At 40.1% G+C, this 24,956-nt stretch overlaps 1 protein-coding gene and 1 pseudogene across 2 annotated transcripts in view; one reads left to right on the plus strand and one right to left on the minus strand.

Moving 5' to 3' along the window:
* PRIM2 (DNA primase subunit 2) overlaps nt 1-24,956 on the plus strand; it is a 333,865-nt gene that overhangs the window by 132,499 nt on the left and 176,410 nt on the right. The window lies entirely within an intron of this gene.
* LOC133756938 (14-3-3 protein theta-like) lies at nt 3,086-4,110 on the minus strand (annotated as a pseudogene).

Raw genomic sequence — 24,956 nt, forward strand, 5'->3', positions numbered from 1 at the left:
TTGCTAAAAATAACACTGAGATGCTTTACTGGTTCTTAAAACTGCAATAAAGAGGTGATGGCCTCTGACGTTATCAGTTTGAATATGAGCATATTCCAAAGTTAAGGTATTTCAGAAATTATCCAAAATCTGGATATTGGGGCATGGAAGTTACATTGCCTCAAGCATAAGGTAAAAGAATGCATTTAAATACTCTTTGAGAGATTTAGTTTAAAATGCTCAGTTCTGAAACTTGGAGAATTTTATGGAATCCGTTTAAAAGTATTAGTCATTTTTGGGGCTGGTGCCATGGCAAAGTGGGTTAATCCTCCGCCCGTGGCGCTGGCATCCCATATGGGTGCTGGTTCTAGTCCTGGCTGCTCCTCTTCCAATCCAGCTCTCTGTAATGGCCTGGGAAAGCAGTGGAAGATGGCGTAAGTGATTGGGCCCTTGTACCTGCATGGGAGATCCGGAAGAAGCTCCTGGCTCTTGGCTTCGGATCCGCGCAGCTCCAGCCATTGGGGCCGTTTGGGGAGTCAACCAGCGATGGAAGACCTCTCTGTCTCTGTGCCTCTCCTTGCTCTGTGTAACTCTGACTTTCAAATAAATAAATAAAATCTTTTAAAAAAAAGTTTTAGTCATTTAGTGGGCAGAAAACTATGCTGTCTCAGGGAAGGGTGGTCTCTGACTTTATTGGTTTGTTTGCCAAGTTAATGAACTGTATGTGCATCGTACTTTTGAGGGTTTTAAGAACTGTTGCATCTTAGAATAGAAATTACTTAGTCACTATAGGTTTTCTGAGGGAGTTCAGTAATAACTTGTAAACTTGCATTTATTATATTATTTAGAACAGAGTCTCTCTCTCTTTTTTTTTTTTTTTTTCAGTTTTATTTGAGAGTCAGAGTTACACACAGAAGGAGAGGCAGAGAGAGAGAGAGAGGGAGGGAGTGAGTGAGGGAGGGAGGGGTCTTCCTCTGCTTGTTCACTCCCCAAATAGCTGCAATGGCCAGAGCTGTGCCTATCCAAAGCCAGGAGCTTCCTCTGTGTCTCCCATCTGGGTGCAGGGGCCTAAGGACTTGGGCCATCTTCTGCTGCTTTCCCAGTCCATAGCAGAGAACCAGATTGGAAGTGGAACATCCGGGTGAACCAGCACCCATATGGGATGCTGGCACTGCAGGCAGTGGCTGCCACAATACTGCTACGCCACAGTGCCGGCCCTGCAGATTCTTGCTACTATTTTTTTTTTTTTATTTTAGTCATTACTACTTTGGCTTTGGATTTGTGGTAGGAAAATATAGGTATTTTGTCTTTTGAGTGGAAATGGTACTATATGGAAAAAAAACCCTACATATTTAACTTTCTTATTTAATTGCGTCTCAGCTAGGTAAACCTTTCTATTTCTCAGAGAGTTCTATCTTGGTCAGTAGTCTAGGTTATTTTATTATATTAGTTCTCTGTTGAAAAGGTTAGACTGCTGTGAATTTGAAGATACTCTTTTTTCTGCTTGTGAAAACAGGTAAATTCTGTCACTTCTTGTGGTGGTGTTTTTTTCACATTATGTAAAATATGTTTAAAGCAAATGCCAAAATTTTAGTTCTTATGCATCAAATATTGGAGTTGGCACCAGAATTTTTGAAGCATTTTTTGAAAGCTAATAAGATTATCAATGAAAAATTCAAGCGTATTTCCTAAATAGTTTTAAAGTGGAAGAGTTTTGAATATGGTTACTGCTCATTTAAAATGCTTTAAATTGTATGTGCAAATAAACACACACTCATACCCATATGTTTGTTTTTTTCTCATGACTAGAGTAATACATGGTTCTCTTTGAAAATTTCAGAACATATAGAAAAGCACTAATAAGAAAATTAATACAACCCAGAATCCCGTCATGTAGAAATAACTGCAAGTTATATTCTAGTACATAATAGCTTTTCATTACTTTTTCTAGTTCAAGTTGTATTTTATCTTTAGGAGAGTATTCTAAATCCACTTTTCCAACAAGGCATCCTGTAAGCAGTCTTGATTATTTGCTGACAGCAAGAGAGAAATGGAACAGAAGGCATTAGAGATAGGTACTAGGTTTAGGATTCTGTTCCCTTTAATTCCCTCTTTTTTTTTTTAATGGCTTATACACTTAATTATGTTTTATGTTACTCTGCTGTTAGATAGGGCATAACATTTTCACAAGGCTTTTTTGAGACTACAGTCAATTAGCAATACCCAGTCAGTAGTGGTCTAACTCTCTAAGTAACAATCAGTAGACAAGTTGCACACCTCCTCACATGTGCATAAATCTGCATGGAAAAGTAATAAAGCTTTAGACTTGCACTTGTGTACTTGATTTCTCCTTTCTACTGTGTTAAGAAATGGCATGCACTTTGATTTGCTGAAGGGACACTTGTATTCTGGTAGCAGCATGCTACTTCTATTATAAAATGAATACCAGAAGCTCAAGGCAGGATGTGTAAGTGAAGTTTAATTGGAAGGGAAATTGTCAACTTACTAAACAGCAGCAAACAGAGTGAATACAGAAACACTCTGTTACCTATACTTGACTTTTTGGTGTGAGATACAGGAGGCATACCAGTTTGTCCCCCTGCCCCAGCCCAGAACTGTCAAGTGCTTTTACATTCAATCTAATACTTCCAGATTCCTACTAAACAGGAATACATTAAGAGCATAGAAAATTTGCTCACTGAAAGGAAACCTCTGAAGAGGGAATGTAGAAATTAAGAAGTTATATAGAACATTCTTTACATTATAATTAACTGTATTTTCATATCTTCACAGTAATACAGAGTCACAACTGATTCAGATTACTTAAATACCACGTACATTTTTAGTTCTCTACATAAGTGTATGGAAGTTACTTATGTTTACCTGAAATGAAGTGGTTAATACTTCGCTACAGCAGTGACTACACACCAGAAAGGCCAAGATAAACACAAATCAGGGAATGGAGTTTTCCCAAAGCTGCAGAGTGAAAAGATTATAAACTGCCAATTCTGTTGTACATGAATGGGCTTCTTTGCTATGAGAAATCCAAGTGGAGTAAGGAATGGAGGTGTGTGAGAAGGTTTCTTGAAGGAGAGTGACACCCTGTTTAGTTTTCTGCTCCTTCTGCTGCATTGCATTCTTCTCCTGCACTGTTTGATGTCCATAATGTTAAATTGTCTCTAAGCAACCGCATGGTGAGGGTGCTGCCTTCATTCAGTTGCTGGATACGTAGGAGTCTTCATTCAGCGTATCCAGTTCTACAATGGCCTCATCACAGGCCGTTTTAGCCAGTGTGTAGGCAAGTTCTGGGTTATTAAGGATGTCATAATACAGAGAAGTTCAGAGCCAGCCTAGGTGGATTGTGTGTGTGGGTTGCATCTCTTTCTTGGTTCTATCAAATGCCTCTTGGTAACTCCTTGGGAATTACCTATTGTTTGTTTTCAATCATCGCTGCATGCAACTTAAGCCAGGTACTGGAAGTAATCTGTTCATTTTCTTGGTTTTTTTTTTTTTTAAGATTCATTTTATTTATTTGAAAGACAGTTACAGAGAGAGGTAGAGACAGAGAGAGGTCTTCCATCTGCTGGTTCACTTCCAGATGGCCACAACGGCTGGAGCTGTGCTGATCTGAAGCCAGGAGCCAGGAGCTTCTTCTGGGTCTCCCACATTGGGTGCAGGGGCCCAAGGACTTGGGCCATCTTCTACTGCTTTCCCAGGCCATAGCAGAGAGCTGGATTGGAAGAGGAGCAGCCGGGACTTGAAGTAGCACTCACTCAGCCGGCCCCACCATTCATTTTCAGTTAGGAGAGCCGTTACTCTGGATCAGTTGCATAGCTATCAATTCCAGGACCATGGTGCAGCTGGACCACAGCTGCCACTCCACGTTCTCCTGATGGTCTTTAATCAGCTGAAGCTTCTTGTTGGAGGGACGGGTTTTCTGACGATGCTGGAGATGACTCCCCAAGGCAGCCCCGTGACCCCCCACTTGTAAGCCACTCTGGGCAGGCTGGGTTTCTCGTTGGACAGCTTGGCATCCTGCCCTGTCGCGGCCTTCTTGCAGGTGGCCACGTCGTTGTAGTGCTCCGTTTGCTCAACCAGCTTTGCCTTCTGGATTGGCTCTGTCTTCTTCATGGTGGGTTCTGGGGCCGGGCGGGAGGCGAGCACAGCTGATAGGGAGGAATCCTCATCTAGAGCTTCGTGTATCCGGAACGAGTCCCATCCTAACCCCGTCCTTCAAAAAGGTTATTGAAGCTGCTCATAGACAATTGATTTATTTTGAACCATACTTGTACATTCTTCTTTGCCCTTGACTCAGGTGTTTTCCATGTATCAGGATATCGATATCCTGATATTCCAGGCTTCATTAAATCTCTTGACATTAGTGAGTACCTTTGACTTTTGACTGGCAGCATTTTGAATGATTCCATCAACTAACAAGATCTTATAGTAACTGTATTTGTTGACCGAATTAAATTGCTTCCCAGTAGCCTTGTTTGTTCATTCTCTGAAGCTCAAGCTGTCTAAATCCTTTCCCTATAGAAGCTACTCTAGAAAAATCTTAAAGTAACACCTTTCTGTTAGCCATTTAACAGCAAAATTCAGACAGTGCCCCTGTGTAAAATGAATTTAGCAGAATAGAAATCATGCTACATCAGAGTCTTTCTGAGCCAACGTCAAGAAATGTCTGCATCTCTGATTAACCGTGTCTGTGAAAGCTAGTGAAATTATAGGTTACTGTTTGTTGTTTGCTGAAGTTAAATGCATTGTTTCTCATTCAGTAACAGTCAGTGGTACTGTGCTGTTTTGTAGTGAGGTAGGTCCTTTTGCTCTTCAACCCATGTATTTGTATTTGGCTTTTCACATCTCTGTGTGTTCTTTCATTCTCAGGCAAATTAAATAGAAGCCCAATCAAGATGAGAACCAGCTGCTAGAGCTGAAGCTCTCTTGTCTAAGGTTTGTTTGTTCTGCCAAACTTACCCAGCTCCTTTTTTTTTCCTGTCCCTTTTCTGAGCTTAACAGGGAAATTATAATAAACTCAGTAGGAGGAAATAAACCAATATGTCATCATCATCATCGTTATAATTTGCTTTTTGACACTGAAAATAATGATTGTTCTAAGGGAGAAAATGAGAAAGTTTTGACTTTTATCAGTGGTTAACAATGATTGCATAAATAGACCCACCATTATTCTGTTTAGTTATAGTTTCTGCTTTTATAGTGTTAAATGATAATTTTGTAAAAGGTAAAACCATATGTCAAAGATTTTGTTTAACTTTGTGGTTATCTGTTTTATCAAACAGGAATTATTTGTATCTTAGTTTAATCTACAAATTAACAAGTGACTTTATTAAGTTTGGGACTTTAAGCAGTGAGTTTTGCTTAGAGTGCCTTTTATCTTCTCACATAATATTAAAAAAGATATACCCAGCTGTTTTCTGTGTTTCTGTATATTGGGTAGTTTTTCTAATACAAGTAGGAAAAGAAAAAAAGTAAGGTATAATGTTTATTTTTACCAATAGGAAAATAAAGGAAGGGGAAAAGATTAGGAAAAAAGAAGGATGAATCAGCCAAGAAGTTTTGCTTTGGTAATATTTCATGTAAGAAATCAGTACAATTCATATTATTTCTGTAATGAAGGGTCTATAATGAAGGTTCCACTCCAAAACCAGTGGTTGGAGAAGTTTAACTTTGTTGAGTTAATGTTGTAGGTCCCCTGTTTGTTTTACAGTGGAGTGGAAAGAACTCTTGATAGAATCATGATCTAGTCAGCATTGCAGTATTTAACTTGACTCTTTCTATATTGATTCATTTGTGAGACACAGCGTTGTTATGAGACACTTTTAATTGTTCAAAATGGGAGAAATATCTTTGTAATTTCACTGATAATACTAAATGAACTTCTTATTAAATCTGTGATATCGAATTCTAGACATTTTGAACTGTTAGGGACTTAGGAGTTCATCTCTTTATACGGATGAGGGACCCGAGACCCAGAGAAGGGAAGTGGCTTACTGTGCCAATTCTGGCAGAATGAGAACTAAAATCCATGCTGCTTATTTCTTCTGATCCAGCACAGTGGCTTGTTTTATGCATGCATAATTTTGAAGCATAGCACTTAGTATTCTATAATCCTTATTTAATCTTTATTGTTCGCTTATTATTTTGGTAACTTTGTGCAAGGTATTTAAACTACAAAAAAGTTAATGCCATCCTCACCCCTGAAGGTTATGATCTGAGGAGACTGAATATTACTACTGTTCTTTTTAAGAACACACAACATTAGGAAGGATATATGGGGTATTCAGTGAGTGATTAGTGGGAATATATGCTGTAGGAATTTCTGAGAGGAATCTGAGATAATGCTGAAAAGAGAAATAACCATGCAAAACAGCATATCGGTAAGGGCCCAAAAGGTTGGAAAACTATGCTTAGGAAGTGTTTGTTTTCTCTAAAGAGGAAAACTTAACATAGCACAAAGTCTCTTTAGCTACCTCATTTAACCCTGGTGATATCACTTTGGCTCTGCCATTGGTGTAATAATTTTACTTGGGCATTGTTAAGAGTTAATTTAACCTGCTTTTTTGGGGGACGACACTGTGGTATAGTGGGTAAAGCTGCTGCCAACATCGCATATGGGCACTGATTCAAGTTCTGGCTACTCCACTTCCAATGCAGTTCTCTGCTAATCTGCCTAGGACAGCTGCCAAAGATGGCCCAAGTGCTTGTGCCCTTGTACCAACGTGGGAGACACAGATGAAGCTCCTGGCTTCAGCCTGGCCCAACCCTGGACATTGCAGCCATTTGGGGAGTGAACCAGTAGATAGAAGATCTCTCTTTCCTCTCTTTATTCACCCCCCCTTTCCGTGTGTGTTTATGTGTCCTTTCCCTCTGTAACTCTGCCTTTCAAATAAATTAATTAAAAAAAAAAATCTAAGTTTTGATTAAATTCATGTTTTGGAAAAAAACAACCTAGGTGACCAAGACAGCCTATCAAAGTGTGTTTGTTGATAATGTTTGGTTGTAGTAGCTAGATGTAATCCTATCTAGACAGTCAGTACACAATTACATAAATATTTATTTCCTGAAAGAATTGATTGAGTATTCTAGTATTGTGACGTCTAACGTTAGATTTGTTTCTTTTACTTGTGGGAGGGGCAACATTGTAAAAAAGCAATAAAAGAGTTTGTAGATTTGAGGTACTTCCAAAAAATTCATGAAAGATGCATCTTATGGAAGCTTTGCCTGGATTTTTCTACCAAAATAAAGTAATAATTCCATTGTTCCATGAAGTTTTTGGAGTGCTATCACACATGCTCAAGTTTTAAGGTCATTTTTGGTGTTAATTTTAGCCCAAAGGTTAGCATTTTGACTGATGTATTTGTCAAGGTCGAAAGAACAGAAGACAAAGTTAGTATTTCACAATTTTAATTGCTTTTGCTTGGCTCCTCTCTTCATGTTCTATCTTAACCATTTGCAATCTCATCTTCTCTGGTGTAAAGTGGAAATGATAGAATTTAGAGTGGTAGATTTTTGTCGAGCGTAGTCCCCCTGGACTCTCTTGACAGCAGAGTCTACTGCTCGGGTTGTGCCCTTGTAGCATGAAGAAGAATCATTTGCAGAGGTGGCAATTTCACCAAGTGCTAACGACCTCTAGAGCGTGAACATTTAGAGTGTACTACTTTGTGTTGCGTAATTGATATAACTGCTTTTGCCTCTTGAATGTCTGATTTCTGTCATGAGAGGTGTCTTTCTGAAGTATTATTTTTGGTATTTAGGTGGATTGCAGAAAGGCAGGTGGCCTTGTGTTTGCCAACGCTCAGATGGAATCATGGGCTTTAGAAGTGGAAGGAATTCAGGATAATTCTAGGGTTTCCCTTCACTTTTGTAACTGTAAAAACAGACTGCAGCCAGAAAGAGTTAGGACACACACACGAGAGAGATACAGAAATACTTTTGGGGTGTGTGTGAGAATGTGTGTAAATGCAATAAACTATGGGTTCACATTTATACCTTCAGTTCTAAACTAGCACCTTGGACTAGTTATAAATCCCATCCTTCTCTGGCACCGAGACACACAGTGTCCATTAGCCTAAATATATTTTCTCATTAGTTCAATCAAAAATAATTTGCAATGCACAGACCTTCCAGTCACACTTCTCTCTGCTGTTTCTCACCTCTAGGCCACCTCAGCTTCCTCCCCACTGCTGCACTGACACTTTGAGTCCTTCCTCACTGCTTAGTGTACTGACTCCAGCATGCTAGGGACGTGAAGGGAGGCAAAGGAAAGGGGAGGGCAGGTTAAAATTCTTCAATAATTCACGTGGCATTGCCACCTTGGGAATTATTTGATTTGATTTTTGGGATTCCTCTCTGCATAGAAGCCTGAGAATCCCCAGGTGCTTACTCGTTCCTGGAGTTGGTCCTGGTTACTGTTTGCCCAGAAGCAAACATGAAGCTCGAAGTACTCTACGAGAGGTGGCGTTGCCTGCATGCCAGCGTAGTTTTTGTCTATTAGAAGAGCATGGTTCTCCCACAGCCCGAAACACCACAGCAGACTGTACGTGAGTGCTGCTGCTGCTGCCGGTCCAGCATTAATTTCTGATGGTGGAGTGGGGCTCAGCCAGGTTCTTGGCAGCTCTTTAGGTACAGCTTCTTCAGGATGCGCAGACACAGGGTCATTTCTTGACATTCACTCTGTCAGTGCAAGAGGCTCCATCAGGAGGAGTTAGCAACCCTAGACAGCCTTGTGTCTAAAAATAGCCCTTGTGAAACAGCAACATTCTGGCTCTTGTGGATCCATGAGTCCTTTCTGTTCTGAAACTTACGGCTTTAAGCTTTTTCCTGTTTCAAGATGATGTGTGACATTCGTTTTTTTGGTACATGTGAAAAATATGCCTGAGAATAGCTTGCAGGAGAAAGTTTATGAGGGTAGAGATGGGATAAGCAGGAGGAAGTTCAAAGGAATGTACTTTTGTCTGACAACACTCTTGAAGGTGTATTATTACCTTGGGATTATATGAAAAAAAGTTCGAACTATCTTAATCAAATTGAGGTTTATGTTTTCAGTTTGATCAACAGGGATTAATGTGGAAAGTGAACAATAATGAGCTGATATACATGGAAATTTCTATCTAAAAGATGACAGTTTAGCCCTAGGTGTGGAATTTGTATCAAAGATTTATGATCAAATAATTTCTCATTAGGTTGGCAGACATTAGTTGGGAAAAGTCTTTTAAACAGTTATCTTGAACAATTGAAATTACTTCATTGTTCTTATTTCTGACTCTAAACCGGAGAGGCTAAAGCTTCTCTTTTCAGTGGAGGTAAAATGACAAAATGTGTCAGTTAGGATTATTCAATTATTTTATGTAAATAAAAACCCATTTACTTTGAGGAGAGGCATCCCACCTTTTAAAATGAGATCAGTCAACATCTTTCGAAGAATTGCTTTTATTGAGCTAACAAATAGGTGTTTTTATTCTTGAAATATTACATTTTTATTTCTGTTATTAATGGTCCTCCCCTTGTATGAGTAAATAAATCACTGGGCTGCTAGTTCTTCTAAGTGCTTTTCAAAGAGCATTTAAGTGCTTGTAATCACTAAGCAAAGGAGTGCTACAGATTAAATGTGTTGTAAACTACACATGGAAGCAATGTCTTTTTTATTATCTGTAACTTTAATGGAAAGAAAATGTTAATTTAGGGTAATGAAATAGACCTCCAAGTATGATCCGTGAATAGACCATTAGGTTAATTAAAATGAGGTGATGTATCACTGCTGTGGTGGAACTACTACCATTGTGGAGGAGACAGGTTCGTGTAGTGCTTCAATAGTAAAATTCAGAATGTGTCACTCCAACTTAGATTTACTACAGAAAAGAACAAGATTAATGACAAGGGTAATTTGCTGTTGTTCCATTTACTTTTACCTATCACATTACTTGTTACTCTAGAGAGCCTGTCACTTAAAGGTGAAAATTTACCCAATCTTATAAAAACCAATTAAGTATAAATTTTGTTACTTCCTTATGTGTCCATCATTTCAGATGCATTAAATACAAAACAAGATTTAAGTAACATAATGTTGAAAACACTTATAGCTTTTTAATATTGATTTGTAAAAATGCAATTGAGGTGACTACTGTGCCATCTCACTTAATAGTTGTTTTGGTGTCTAATATTCCCAAATCTATTTGAAACCAATTTTATGTAGTTTCTTAGCTGCTTGGCCAGTTAGATGTTTGAATTTACTAAGGAATTCTATGTTTCGCTACGCTGCCTACGTTTATAGAAGATTTTTTGAGTGCTCTTTGATTCTTCACAGGGAAGAATCAACTGAGCCAACTGGCATGTGTTGAAACAAATGTTAAGTTCAATATTCTCTTGAACTATTCAGTTTTTTTCATTGTATGCTTAATTTATGTATTTCTGTTCAGATCTTACAGATTTTATATCAAAACCTCCAGAAAGCTTGCAGCTTTAAGTATATTGATATGTAGAGATGCAATTAGAATGACCATTGTACCTTCCAGAATTACAGCACCTTGCCTAAAAAGTCAAACACTTTTTTAATTAAAAGATTTGTTTATTCTATTTGAAAGGCAGAATTCCAGAGAGAGGGAGAGAGCAAGTGAGATCTTACATCTGCTGGTTCACTCCCCATATGGCCAGGCAACAGGCCAGGCTGGGCTCATCCAATGCCAGGAGTTTCCTCCAGGTCTTCCATGTGGGTACAGGGGCCCAAGGACTTGGGCCATCTTGCTTTCCCAGGCACTTTAACCAGGAGCTGGATTGGAAGTGGAGTAGCTGGGACTCAACCCGCTGCCCAGCTTAATCATCACTGATAACTCTTTGTCCACAATCTGAAGCATGATTGCCTATTCTTTTTTTTTTCTTTTTAAACTTTTATTTAATGAATATAAATTTCCAAAGTACAGCTTATGGATTACAATGGCTTCCCCCCCCCCCATAACTTCCCTCCCACCCACAACCCTCCCCTTTCCCGCTCCCTCTCCCCTTCCATTCATATCAAGATTCATTTTCAATTCTCTTTATATACAGAAGATCAGTTTAGTATATATTAAGTGAAGATTTCAACAGTTTGCACCCACATAGCAACACAAAGTGAAAAATACTGTTGGAATACTAGTTATAGCATTAAATCACAATGTACTGCACATTAAGGACAGAGATCCTACATGATATTTTTTAAAAATTGATTAATTTTCTATGCAATGTCCAATTTAAAACCAAGTGTTTTTTTTTTTCATTTTCAATTATCTTTATATACAGAAGATTGATTCAGTATATACTAAGTAAAGATTTCATCAGTTTGTACCCACACAGAAACACAAAGTGTAAAAATACTGTTTCAGTACTAGTTATAGCATCACTTCACATTGGACAACACATTAAGGACAGATCCCACATGAGATGTAAGTACACAGTGACTCCTGCTGTTGATTTAACAATTTGACACTCTTGTTTATGGCGTCAGTAATCTCCCTAGGCTCTAGTCATGAGTTGCCAAGGCTATGGAAGCCTTTAGGGTTCACCGACTTCGATCTTATTCCGACAGGGTCATAGTCAAAGTGGAAGTTCTCTCCTCCCTTCAGAGAAAGGTACCTCCTCCTTTGATGGCCCCATTCTTTCCACTGGGATCTCACTCGCAGAGATCTTTCATTTAGGTTGTTGTCTTTTTTTTTTTTTTTCTTCCAGAGTGTCTTGGCTTTCCATGCCTACAATACTCTCATGGGCTCTTCAGCCAGATCCGAATGCCTTACGGGCTGATTCTGAGGCCAGAGTGCTATTTAGGACATCCGCCATTCTATGAGTCTGCTGTGTATCCAGCTTCCCATGTTGGATCATTCTCTCCCTTTTTGATTCTATCCGTATTCGCAGACACTAGTCTTGTTTGTGTGATCCCTTTGACTCTTAGACCTATCAGTGTGATCAATTGTGAACTGAAGATGATCACTTGGACTAGTGAGATGGCATTGGTACATGCCACCTTGATGGGATTGTATTGGAATCCCCTGGCACGTTTCTAACTCCACCATTTGGGGCAAGTCCGATTGAGCATGTCCCAAATTGTACATCTCCGGATTGCCTATTCTAAGTGATTTGTAAAGCAGATTTTTCCTGATTGTTTAAATGATTGGTCAGTCAACCAAGTTCTTTCTGAATTCCAGTTTTCAGCCCAATAGTGTATTAGGACTTTAATGATCTTAAGAGTTTCTTTGGGAGGTTGTGCAGTATGAGCATGTATTTTTATCAAAGAAGGCAGTTCTTTACTTAAAACCTTGTATTTATCAAAGAAGGCAGTTGTCTCTTTACAAATAAGAAATCTTTGTAGGGAATTAACATTTTCTTTTGTTCTGAGAAATTCTTTCATGTTCTTGCTTCAATTCCCCATTTTCCTGAAGTTTGGCTACATTATAATTAGGAAAATTTTAATGAATTTCTATAAGAATTTGTTTAATATTTTTAATGATATATGTATAGTACCTTTACTAAATTTGAATAGCAAAATAATAATGTTTATATTAAAAACTGAATCTTTATTCTCTAAATTCACCATAGAATTTTTCTAAATAATTGACTTAGTACATTTAACGCATTTCATTTTGTCCCATTTTTTTTCATTTAAGACTTAAAGCCATTTAAACAAAAAGAAGAATTGTAAAAGATCCATTGAGCCTTAACAGACCTGAAAGCTGTAATAATGAAGGCAGCTCTGCCCATGAGCCATTCGATCCCTCGTAAGGGGTGTGTTTCTTTATGTCTGCTCTTTTATTTTCTAATACTTATTGCCTTCTGCATCTTTTACTTTCTCATGCTCTTTCTCTCTCCTGTCTCATAGCTGCTGTTACTCATAATTTAGTTTTGACTTTTCATAAAGTATCTTAGATTCAACCTTAGTATTTGCCATCTCTAACACTCAGTATGTTTTTTTCCCATTCCTAAAGGAGCGATTCTGATCGACTTATGTATTAGACTAAGCTAATTAAGCTAATATATATTGCAGTAACAGAAATAGCCCACCTAATTATTTCTCATCCATGCTGTATGTTCATCTTAGGTTGTTTGGGGGCTGTGTCATACTGTCCTCCTTACTGGATGCATACTGCAGTTATCATTTGAAGCACTGCCAGAAAAAAGGAAAAAGGTACCTAATTATGCACTGGCTAATACAGTTTTCAGCTAGAAGTTATGTGTCACTTTGGCTTGTATTTCAGATCAAGTTACCCGAATACATATGACATTAATGGGATAAGAAGTATATTCCTTCCATGTGCCCTGGAAGAGAACTACAATTATTTGGTGGACACTAATGACTATTTGTTAGCTCTTCTAGCTACCAAAGGTTCACTTTGATTTTTTTTCATACATGGAATATGTACTCTCATAGGTGATAATTTAAAAATCTTATATAATTATCTACACCCAAAGCCATGTGACATCTTTTTAAAATTTTATGTTTATTTATTTGAAAGGCAGAGAGGGAGAGGGAATGATAGAGATAGAGAGAGAGAGAGAGATAGGGAGGGAGGGAAAGACATTGATTGATCTCATCCACAGGTTCTCTTGCTGAATGCTCAAAGCAACTAAGACTGGACCAGACTGAAATCAGTTGCCAGGAACTCTATCTAGGTTTCCCACATGAGTGGTAGGGACTTAGCTACTTGAGGCATCATTTACTGTCTTCCTAGGGTACACACTAGCAGAAAGTTGAAATGGAGAGTGAAGCCAGGACTCAATTCCTGGCACCCTGATATGGGATGTAGGTGTCCCAAGAGGCGACTTAACTGTTGTCTGACTTGCTTTGGCTGATGGTACATGTGCATACATGATGTGTTGTCAGCTTTGAGCAGAAGCTTTAAGTGTACTTTCTGTGGTTTGGTTTGAGTCCTTGCAATTCTGCCTAGGTAGAGACTGCCCTATTAGATTGAATCCCAAAGTGAAAAAGATATAAAGAGCAGAGTTACAGCATTCCATAGAGCTTTACTGAACCCTATAATTTCATTTAATGTGAACAACAACAACAAAATGTTCGATGTAGTCAGTCCTGAAGTTTTGGAATTTTTATTATGAGCAAAAGCTGACTGACACAATGGGCTTTGGAGTAAGACAGCTTATACTTGAGTGTTGGGTGATTTAGGTTAAGTTGTTTATATACTCTGTGGCTGGTTTTCTTAATCTGATGAATGAAGATAATGCCAACCTTATATAGTTCTGATGCGAGGATTAAGTTGGAGGACTTTTGTGAAGTGCCTAGGATAACATTTATCACACAAGATGAGTCTAATAAATGTCATTTCCCTTCCCTTTACCTTCCAGCTTGCTGACCCTGTTAGTAGTTTTCAAATGCATGAATACATGTTTAAAAAGCCTGTAGCAAAGTTATAAAATTGGTGGATCAGAAGTGGATCGTTTAAGCTAAACCTTAAGAATTTCCTTCTGAAGAAAACCCAAAATGCTCTTACAACTGGTCTTTGAAAAGTGATAGGTTCCTGTACTGTGATGTCAACCAAGCTGTTAACTGAGCTAGCCATACCTATGAAATCCACAATGCTTTTAGGAGAAACTCCTTTGCCTATTGCAAAGTAAGTTTGCAGAAGTAGCTCCATCAATCAGAATCAACAGTCGCCATAGTGGTTTGACCCACTACACTGGAACCAAGTACAGTAATTCTAATAGCTAGTCAGTGACAATGATTTGTCCTAGCTCAACATGATGAGGCACCCGTGAAAAGATCATGTGCATAATGAATGTGTGCTCATGAGGGAAGAGACAAAACAGGATGCTAAGATTGTATGTGTTGGCTGCTGTTAAAAATAAATGAGCTGAATTGTCCAGATCACAAGTGGGAATGAAAAAGTATACAGAGAATGTGTGTATTTGCAAGAAACTGCTATTCAATATTAATAATAAGGATAAAACAGATGAAGACCTGTTAAAGCTCAATCTTATGGAAAGGATCAAATCAAGAATACAATTTGGGTAAAACAGATGAAGACCTGCTAAAGCTCAATCTTGTGGAAAAGATCAAATCAAGAATACAATTTACGGGACTGGTGTTGTGGTACAGTAGGATAAGCCATCACCTGCAATGCCAGCATTCCCATATGGGCACTGGTTTGAGTCTTGGCTGCTCCACTTGTGATCCAGCTTCCTGCTCATTGTACCTGGGAAAGCAGCAAAATGGAGGCCCAGGTGCTTGGGTCCCTGCACCTACTTGGGAAAACTCGGATGGGGTTCCAGGCTCTTGGCTATGGCCTGGCACAGCCCAGTACCAGCCATTACAGGCGATTTGGGGAATGAACCAACAGTTGGAAGATTCTCTCTGTCTCTCTCTCTCTCTCTCTCCTTTTCTTCATAACTCTGCCTCTCAGATTTAAGAATACAATTTAGACCTTATGGTGGTTATAGAGTATGTCAAATAATTCTTTGATACTGTTATTTTCAAAAGGTGGATCCCACTTAATCCTCAGCTGGAGTGTGGGCTGCACCTAAATAATTTGCATTTAATGAACAGAATACAATAGCAGTGATACCAGTGACTTCCAAGATGAGATCATAGTAAACTTTGTGGCTTGCTTCTTGCTCTTGGATTACATACTTTTTTTTGTTTGCTTTTTGAGATTTATTTATTTGAAAGGCAGTTAAAGTGAGAGAGAAAGATTGGTCTTCCATCTACTGGTTCATTCCCCAGATGGCTGCCATGGCAGGGGCTCGGCCAGGCCAAAGCCAGGAGCCTGGAACTCAGATGAGTTTCCAGTGTGGGTGGCTAGGACTCAAATACTTGAGGTACCACCTGCTGCTTCCAAGTTTTGTGCATTAGCAGGAAGCTGGATCAAAAGCAGAGCAGGGAATTGAACCCAGATGCTCAGTATAGGATGTAAACATCCCAAGCAGCATTTTTTTTTTTTTATTAATTAATTTGAAAGGCAGAGTTAGAAGGAGCGGACAGAGAGAGATTGTGCAACTGCTGGTTCACTCCCCAAATGGCCGCAATGGCTGGAGCAGGGCCAATCTGAAGCCAGGATCCAGGAGCTTCTTTCTGGTCTCCTACATGGATAAAGGGATCCAAGGACTTAGACTATCTTCTGCTGCTTTTTCAGATGCATTAACAGGGAGCTTGATTGGAAGTGGAGCAGCTGGGACTTGAACCTGTGCCCATATGGGATGCTGGCACTGCAAGCGGTGTGGCTTTACCTACTTGCCACAGCACCAGGCGCCTTGCTGCCCCAAGCAGCAGCATTTTTTTTAAGATTTATATTTATTTGAAAGGCAGAGTTACAGAGGCAGAGGCAGAGGCAGAAAGAGGGAGAACTCTTCCATCCGCTGGTTCACTCCCCAAATGGTCACAACAGCTGGAGCTGTACCCATCCAAAGCCAGGAGCCTGGAGCTTTTTCTGGGTCTCCCACGTGGGTGCAGGAGCCCAAGGACTTGGGCCATCTTCCACTGCTTTCCCAGGCCATAGCATAGAGCTGGATCAGAGGTGGAGCAACCAGGACTCACTGGTGCCCATATGTTATGCTGGCACTGCAGGTGGCAGCTTTACCTGCTGTGCCACAATGCCGGCCCCTCAAGCGGTATCTGAACAGATATATCTAATGCCCACCCTGAGCACTTTTTTATTGTTGATGTTTCTCTTGTTTTTTAGCTCATTGATTTTCCAAATAGTACCTGAATCTAATACTTAGTTGTATCCATCAAGGTTCTCCAGAGAAACAGAACCAATAGGCTATATATATGGTGAGAAAGATTTTAAGGTTGTGGCTCTTGTGATTGGTGGGGCTGTCAGGTCTGAAATTTGTAGGCCCAGGTGGAGATTCAGGTAAGTCTCAGTCTTAGGTCTGTCAGGAAGTCATCCATTCTGGAAACTGAGGCCGGATTTCTGTATTACAATCTTGAGACAGAATTCTTCTCAAAGAAACTCATTATTGTTCTTAATGCCTTCAACCTAATGTGCCCACCTTCTCAAATTCTTAAATTCAACTGATTGTAAATGTTAATCATATCTTGCTAAATGCCCACACAGCAGCATCTAGAATAGTTAATAGTGGACCAAACAACTGAGCACTTTGGCCTTGCCAAGCTGGCATATAAAATTAATGACCCCACAGCTGAAAAGGGATTTCTTGTGTCATAAGAGAGTGTTAAGGGACACAGAGACCTAGAGATGGTCTCTTTCCCCTGTTTGTAAAGTATTGAAAATTGTGGCAGCCTTGCTGGCCATACTTTTCCAGTAGGTTTGATGCTGTATAGTGGGGCAGGAGCATTTAAACCTGTGTAGATGGCTTTTGTTGTAGACTTCCTAACCATCTGGAAGCTCTGCTTTCTCAAATCTGTTAAATCAGTAGGGCATTTTGATGGTGATTAGAACTGTAAGTGGCTTGTTTGATATCAGAGGAAGGAGGGGACTGGAAGAAATTTGTGATCACTAGCCACTTAGTTACCAGCAGAAAAGGTAGGAACATGTCTAATTTGTTGGAGTACTTAATTTAGTGATAGTTACTGCTGGCTTTGGTGGAAGTTTGTTAGGAATTTAGGAACATACCTGAGTCTCAGTATGCTTTTCCCGTGGGAGCCGAATTTCACAGATGGTGATACTTGAAAACCAAGAGGATGTTGTTCTGTATTGCTCATTAGGATCTGTCTCCATTAGGACGTACAATGTGATATTTACTGGATTTCTAAACCTCTCATTCTGAAGAGTGTCTTTTAAGCTTGCGCGGAAGTAAGTCTTTCAGTAGGTCTGGCTTGTGACTGTCAACGTGATTTTACTTAAAAAGAAGAAAAAAAAAACCCTTTTAATGGAACTTTAAGGTTTACTTGTAGGTATAACTCTTGAAGTCTGTCTATGTGCTTGATTCATTGCAAATGTAATTTTACTAATTTTATCAGTCAGACTGCTTCTAAGCTGTGTTTTCCTTGCTGTTGAATTTTTTCCCTATGAAAAATGAAGGACTCCTTAACCAAGTTTTATTAGGGTATGATCAATTTTATGAAGCCTGACGACTTCTTACTCCGAATTTCACTTGAGCTATGTTCCAGCTTAACTGAATGGCTCATAATATTGAGTGACTCTCTCGTCAGCGCCTCTATTGATTAATGACATAGATAAGAAAGGTGTACCTTGTTGCGGGGGGATTTGGATTGGGGAAACCAGAAGTCCCTCATCTCATCTTAAGACACTTCAAAGTCTGTACTTAAGGATGATATGATCCGTGAAAGAGAAAGTAAAGTCAAGGTTTGGTTCAGCAATGGAGAGGAGAGGAGGGGTAGGGGAAGAGAAGGCTCATGTGAGGATACAGTTTTGAAAACAACTTATGGGAAAGGGAGGGGCCGTCATCTGGGCAGTCAGCAACGGATTACATACAACTGGTAAGTAAGCAGCTTTGCTGACATAGTAGAAAGGTGAGCACTGCTACTGATTGTCTCCTTGCTCGGCTGTCAGAGAAGATCGTGCTGCTTCCTGTATCTGCCCTCCCACGCCACTTCACCTGCTCCGTCCACTGAGATGGATAAACTTTGTAGTTCACGACTGACAAGGGCACTGCAATTAGTACTAAATCATTCTTGCTCTGACAAGTTCTGGCAACAGAAGCCCTGGCTGATGTATAAATGCATTTCCAGTATTTCTGAATGGGTGAATGGGATAACAGTGCTATTAGTATGCTGGGTAGCTTAATCTGAGAGTGAATAGAGTTTTAATTCGACTTTAAAAGTAGAGATATACTAGGAGTCAAGGTGGTCTATTGTCTTGCTAAACATCAACTTTAGTTCATTTTGAACTTATATACCTTTTCAATTTTTGTTAGAAAGGTGCACAGAATAAGATTAACATACACAGATACATACAAGGCGGGGGTGAGGATCTCCCATCTACTGGTTCACTCCTCAATGCCTGACAGTTGGAGCTGGGCCAGGCTGAAATCAGGAGCCTAGAACTCAGTCTGTGTTTCCCACGTTGGTGGTAAGGACCCAGCTATTGGAACCACTAGCAGATATGAGGTAGATACCTTTTATAAGACAACAGAGAATTCATGTTTCTTCTTGAAACTCCAGAAATAATTTGTGTATAAAGTGTTAGCATCTGTCAGAGGCAGTCAGTTCTTGCTGTTCTTTCCTCACAGAAATGAATTGGTAGTTTTGGAATGGCATATAAATGAAAACCGTAGTAATCTCCAGGTTCCAGCTAATGTCTACTCTGGGAGGCAGCAGGTAATGTCCCAGGTCCTTGGGTCCCTACCACTTGTAAGTCTTGGATAGAGTTCCATGCTCCTGGCTTTGGCTTGGTCATCCCTGTCTGTTGCAGGCATTTAAGGAGTGAGTCAGTGTTTAGAAGATTTCTCTTTTTCTCCCTTTCTATCACTCTTTTTAAAAAAATCAATTTTTAAAAAATGATGGTAATGAAAATTAGTTTATGTAGGATAGAAACTGTAGAATAAGAAAAGAAACCTGGGGCATTAAAGCATTAAGGATTGAGAAATGTTGGTCTGGGGCCAGCATTGTGGAGTGACGCGTTGAACTGCTGCTTGTGGTGTTGGCATCCCATGTGGGCGGGCACCTGTTTGAATCCTGGCTGCTCACCTTTGCATCCAGCTCCCTGTTAATGCACCTGGGAGAGCAGCTGAGGATGGCAGAAGTGCTTGGGCCCCTGAAACGACATGGGAGACGCAGATGAAGCTCTTAGCTTTGGTTTGGTCCAGCCCCGGCCATTGCGGCCATTGGGGAATGAACCAATGGATGGAAAGTCTCTCTCTCCCTGTCTCTCTCTGTAGCTCTGCCTTTCATATAAATAAAATCTTAAAGAAATGTTGGTCTGACGTGAAAAGACTGCTGAAGTGCAGTTCCTACAAATTTTGGCTTTGGGACCAGGCTATGTAGATGCAAATACTGTCTCCTTTAATATTTGAGCATTCCAAACTGTCATTTTCTCTTCTGTAGTCTTAGCATAGTAATAGGTGAAAGGGTTAATTGGGATAGCCAATGAGCAGTGCTTGACATGCAAACTTGTTCAGTGCATGTGGGTTGTCCTCTTATATTGGTGAAGAAAATGACTTTCATTCTCCATGTCCCAAGAAGTCAAAATAAATATCAGAAGGTCGATACATGTAGACTGCTTGTGACCATTTTGGCAAAAAATGAGAGGAGAATGTGGTAGAAGATTAACACACGAGGAATGAAAAAAAAATGAATGTAGTAGAAATTCTTCCATGGAGGGAATGAAGAAAAAATAATTTGTGGACTTGCAGAATAATTCATGTATTTTCAGTTCTATCTATTTGAATAGTGACTTTGGCTTACTGAACTATTGTCCTGATATTTAATCCTGTCTGTCCAAAGGTGAAAGACTTTGATGAATGTAAGAGAAATATGATATATGGTTAATTAGCACTTTTTTAATCAGTTGTCAGAACTACAAATAATTATTTCATATACTTTGTCCAAATCCTGATGCATGGTTTAATCAGAGGATCTGGAGGGGCTCACACTCCTGGGTTTGTTCTTTGTAAGCTGCCTGTGACCCTGGTCTTTGGCCTCCATAGGCTGCTGCAGTAGGTTAAGAGCTGTATGTGGAAGGCAGTGAACCCCACTGCCCTGGAGGTACCTTCTCGACGATGTTCTCTTCCTGTGGTGAAGGTAATGTGAGAGAGTCACTCAGCATGCTCTGGGAGTTTTTTATTCCCACTAATTATTATTTTTAACGAACTCTGTTGTTCGTTCTTTGCTTATCATCTGATTCCTGAAAATGGAGCCTTTAACAAAAAAAGAGGAAGTTTCCAGTTAATCAGTATTTAACTGCTTTGGAGAAAAGCTGACAGCTGTTAAACAAATGTAGTCTGACATCCTCTGCTTCATGCTACTCTTTAGTTTTTGGTTCATTATGTTGCATATTGTCATATCAAGGCAGGTTTATGCTCAACAGTGAAGCATGTGCCACCTTGCTCAGGGTGATGAGACAAAAGTTTTTGCTTTTGAGCAAATTAAAGAAGTAAGGTCTTCTGAGTGTTGGGAAAAAGATTTTGTCAGTGGCTGTCAGCATGATTTTCTCAACTAGAAAATGGTGAGTGTTTGGCTAGCTAATTTCTCTGATTCTCCTTAATTTATCCTTTGAGCCTATGATTTTAAAAAGCCCTGTTTTTTTAGGAAATGAGTGCCACGAAATGTCTTTTAAAGCATTGTCAGATTTTAAAACTGTTCGTGCCTCACATCAGTGCAGTGAAGTGTCTAGAGTAAAGGGTAATACCAATATCTAAAACTCAAGTAGCACAGGCTGTTTTTCTCTCACAGAGGTTCCCATCTTCAGGTGATAGGGACAGTATGTCAGGTTGGATTCATTGGTGGGTAAAGAATAAAAATGTAGTCAGTGTTATGGAACAGTGGGTTAAGCCGCTGCTTACAACATCACAGTGCCAGCACCCACATCAGAGCACCGCCTTGAGATCTGGTTATTACACTTCCATTCTTGCTTCCTGCTAATGTGCCTGGGAAGGCAGCAGAAGATGGACCAAGTGCTTGGGCCCTGTCACCCATGTAGGATATCCAGAAGAGTTCTAGGTTTCTGGCTTCAGCCTGGCTGTTGTGGCCACTGGGGTGTGAACCAGCAGATGAAAGATAGCTCTTTCTATAAGTATTATCCCCTCTGTTGCTTTGCTTTTCAAATAAATAAATAAATCCTTTTTTTTTTTTTTTTTTTTGACAGGCAGAGAGCAGGTCTTCCTTTGCCGTTGGTTCACCCTCCAATGGCCGCTGCGGCCGGCGCATCTCGCTAATCCGAAGCCAGGAGCCAGGTGCTTCTCCTGGTCTCCCATGCGGGTGCAGGGCCCAAGGACTTTGGCCATCCTCCACTGCACTCCCTGGCCACAGCAGAGAGCTGGCCTGGAAGAGGGGCAACCGGGATAGAATCCGGTGCCCCAACCGGGACTAGAACCCGGTGTGCCGGCGCCACAAGGTGGAGGATTAGCCTAATAAATAAATCTTAAAAAGAATAAATCTTAAAGATTAAAGAATAAATCTTAAAAAGAAGAAGATGCAATGCTGTTCCCCTGCTTAGTGGCCTTGGGATTGGATTGGTGTCCCTTTCATGGTTTGGAAGTCCCTTTGTAAGACATTTCCTGACTGCTATGGAATACAATTTGAGTAGGTTGCCTGAGGGTTTGTGTGTTGGTAGTGTGGGTTTCAGTGTGATGGTATAAGGAGGAATTATAGAACCTTTAAGATGTGGGGCTTACTGGGAAGGCAGCAGAGGATGGCCCAAGTACTTGGGTGTCTGCACCCACATAGGAGACCTGGATGAGGCTCCTGGCTTTGACCTGGCCTCCTGGCCTGGCCCAGCCCCAGCTGCTGTGGCTGTTGGGAGTGAACTGGTGGGTAGAAAATTTCTCTCTCTCTCTCTCTCTGCCTTTGAAATAATTTTTTTTTTTTTTAAAGTGGGACTTAGTGAGAAGTAATTAGGTCATTGAAAGTACTGCCTTCAGAAGGAATTGATACAGTATTCATGGAATCCTGGAAAGTTTTCAAGAAAGGATCATTATAAAAGTCCAAGCTTGATCTCTGAATTGCTGCATGGCTTCCTGTTTCTCCATGTGGTCGATCTCTCTCTCTCTGACGTGTGCTCCCATCATGAAGCCAAATGCCATAAGATTTAGCTAGGGGGCACACTTACGAGAGCCTGATGCTGTGATGCTTGGACTTTAAGACTCCCAAACTGTGAGCTAAATAAACTTTCCTTTATAAAGACTCAGCCTCAGGTATTTTGTTACTGCGACAGAAGGGGGACTAATGCACTGGCTCATCCTGTAGGGCCACTCTTTTACTTCATGGCGTGCAGAGTGCTTCCCCCGACATAGGATCTTTACATCTGCTACTCTTTCAGCTAAGAATGCTCTTTGCTGTTCCACCTGTGTCAGTGGAATGCTCTTTGCTGTCTTGGCTCTCAGCCAACTCCTATTTACTCTCTATGTTGTCCCTTAAGTATCACATGAAAAGGATTACTCTACTGACCTGCCTGACTAGGTGATAATCAGTTCCCAAAATACTTTAAGCTTCATAAGGAAATAGATCATGCTCATTTTTGGTATTTCTAGTGTTTAACTCAATGACTGACACATAAAAGGTATTCAGGTATATATTCATTGAATGAATGAATGAGGCAAAGCTACCAGAACCTCTTGATTTGAAATAAAAAGTGATCATAATAACAACCATAGTAATATCTTCTTTTTTATACTTCCTGTGTGTCAGGCCCTGTTTTAGCATTCTTATCTCAATCTCCATCATTATTTTCTATTTTTTTTTATTTGACAGGTAGAGTTATAGACAAAGGTCTTCCTTCCGTTGGTTCACCCCCCCAAATGGCCGCCACAGCCGGCGCTGCACCAATCTGAAGCCAGGAGCCAGGTGCTTCTTCCTGGTCTCCCATGCGGGTATAGGGCCCAAGCACTTGGGCCATCCTCCACTGCCCTCCTGGGTCACAGCAGAGAGCTGGACTGGAAGAGGAGCAACTGGGACTAGAACCTGGTGCCCATATGGGATGCTGGCACCGCAGGCGGAGGATTAACCAAGTGAGCCACGGTGCTGGCCCCTCCATCATTATTTTCAAAATCATTTGCTTCTTGAGTAGATGCCATGTACCATGCACTGTTCTTCATGTGTTTTTCCACTTAATTTTAACAGTATATTTTAAAGTAGATACGATTATTGTCTCTATTTTTCAGGTAAAGAAATAGAGCCTCTGAGAAGTTCGATGACTGGACTGTTATTTTAATCTAGGCATGGGCCCTAGGAAATATACCATTAACACTGTGCTTTACAGTTGGGAATGTTACAGAAAAAGATCAAATCTTCCAGTACCTTTTGTTACTCGGATCAGTGTAACACAGTGGAACATCATTTGGCTTCCACTAGGGAAAGAGCCTTTGTGTTACTACATAAGATAAAAATGTTGCATACTTGATTCCCCAGTGTTCTTTCAGCTAGGCTCCGTGTACCTAATGCATTCACCCCAGTTTCTGAATTAGAAACAAGTGATACAAAGATGAGGGTGTTAGGGAGAATCCATTCTGGTGAAGATTAGGAGGGAATGGTAGCTAATCTGTTTCCAGAAACAACATAGTCAACTGTTCTCGAGGTGACATCCAGGGCCCAGAGTTAGTGGTGTTTGTGGTACAAAAGTTAGTGTGTGAGTCTGTGCCGGGAAACAGAGCAGAAGTTTCTTTGTGGAACCTGTGATTCTAACCTGGATGTCTGTGACAAGCAGCATAGAGCATGGGCTCTGGTGCCAAATTGGCTAGGTTCAAACCTCAGCATGAATCCCAACTCTGCCACTGCCAGTACCGTGACCTTGCTTTTCTGTGCTAGCTGCAGTTTCCTCAAATGTAACTGGAAATAATAGATTGTGTCTTATAGGGCTGTTGTGAGGATTAGATGAGTTAATGAAAGTACAACTCTTAGAACAGTGTCTGGCCTATTTATTATAATGTGTATTACTGTTTCTTACCTTTGTGCTGTAACCCTCAGGATATTCTCTACTCACATGTTATTTTTCTTAACAAATATTCTGATTAAATTTAGTTGGCTTATATCACAGCTTAGAGCCCTGACCACCAATATCCACAGCTACTGGATGATAACTATGTAAAGAGTATAGTATAAGGGGACTTCAAAAGTTCATGGAAAGTGGAATTAAAATTTAAAAAAAATATATTAAAAAATTAAAATCCATGCATATGAGGGGGTCTTCAAAGCGTTCATGGAAAATAAGCTTAACAAAAACTATGTGTGAATTTCAGAAAATTTTTTGGTACCAAAATAAAGTTATCCTTTTAATTTCATTTTTCATGAACTTTTTTTTTTTTGACAGGCAGAGTGGATAGTGAGAGAGAGACAGAGAGAAAGGTCTTTCTTTTTGCCGTTGGTTCACCCTCCAATGGCCGCTGCGGCCGGCGCATCATGCTGATCC

Source organism: Lepus europaeus, chromosome 3 (assembly GCF_033115175.1).
Source record: "Lepus europaeus isolate LE1 chromosome 3, mLepTim1.pri, whole genome shotgun sequence".
Taxonomy (NCBI): Eukaryota; Metazoa; Chordata; class Mammalia; order Lagomorpha; family Leporidae; genus Lepus; species Lepus europaeus.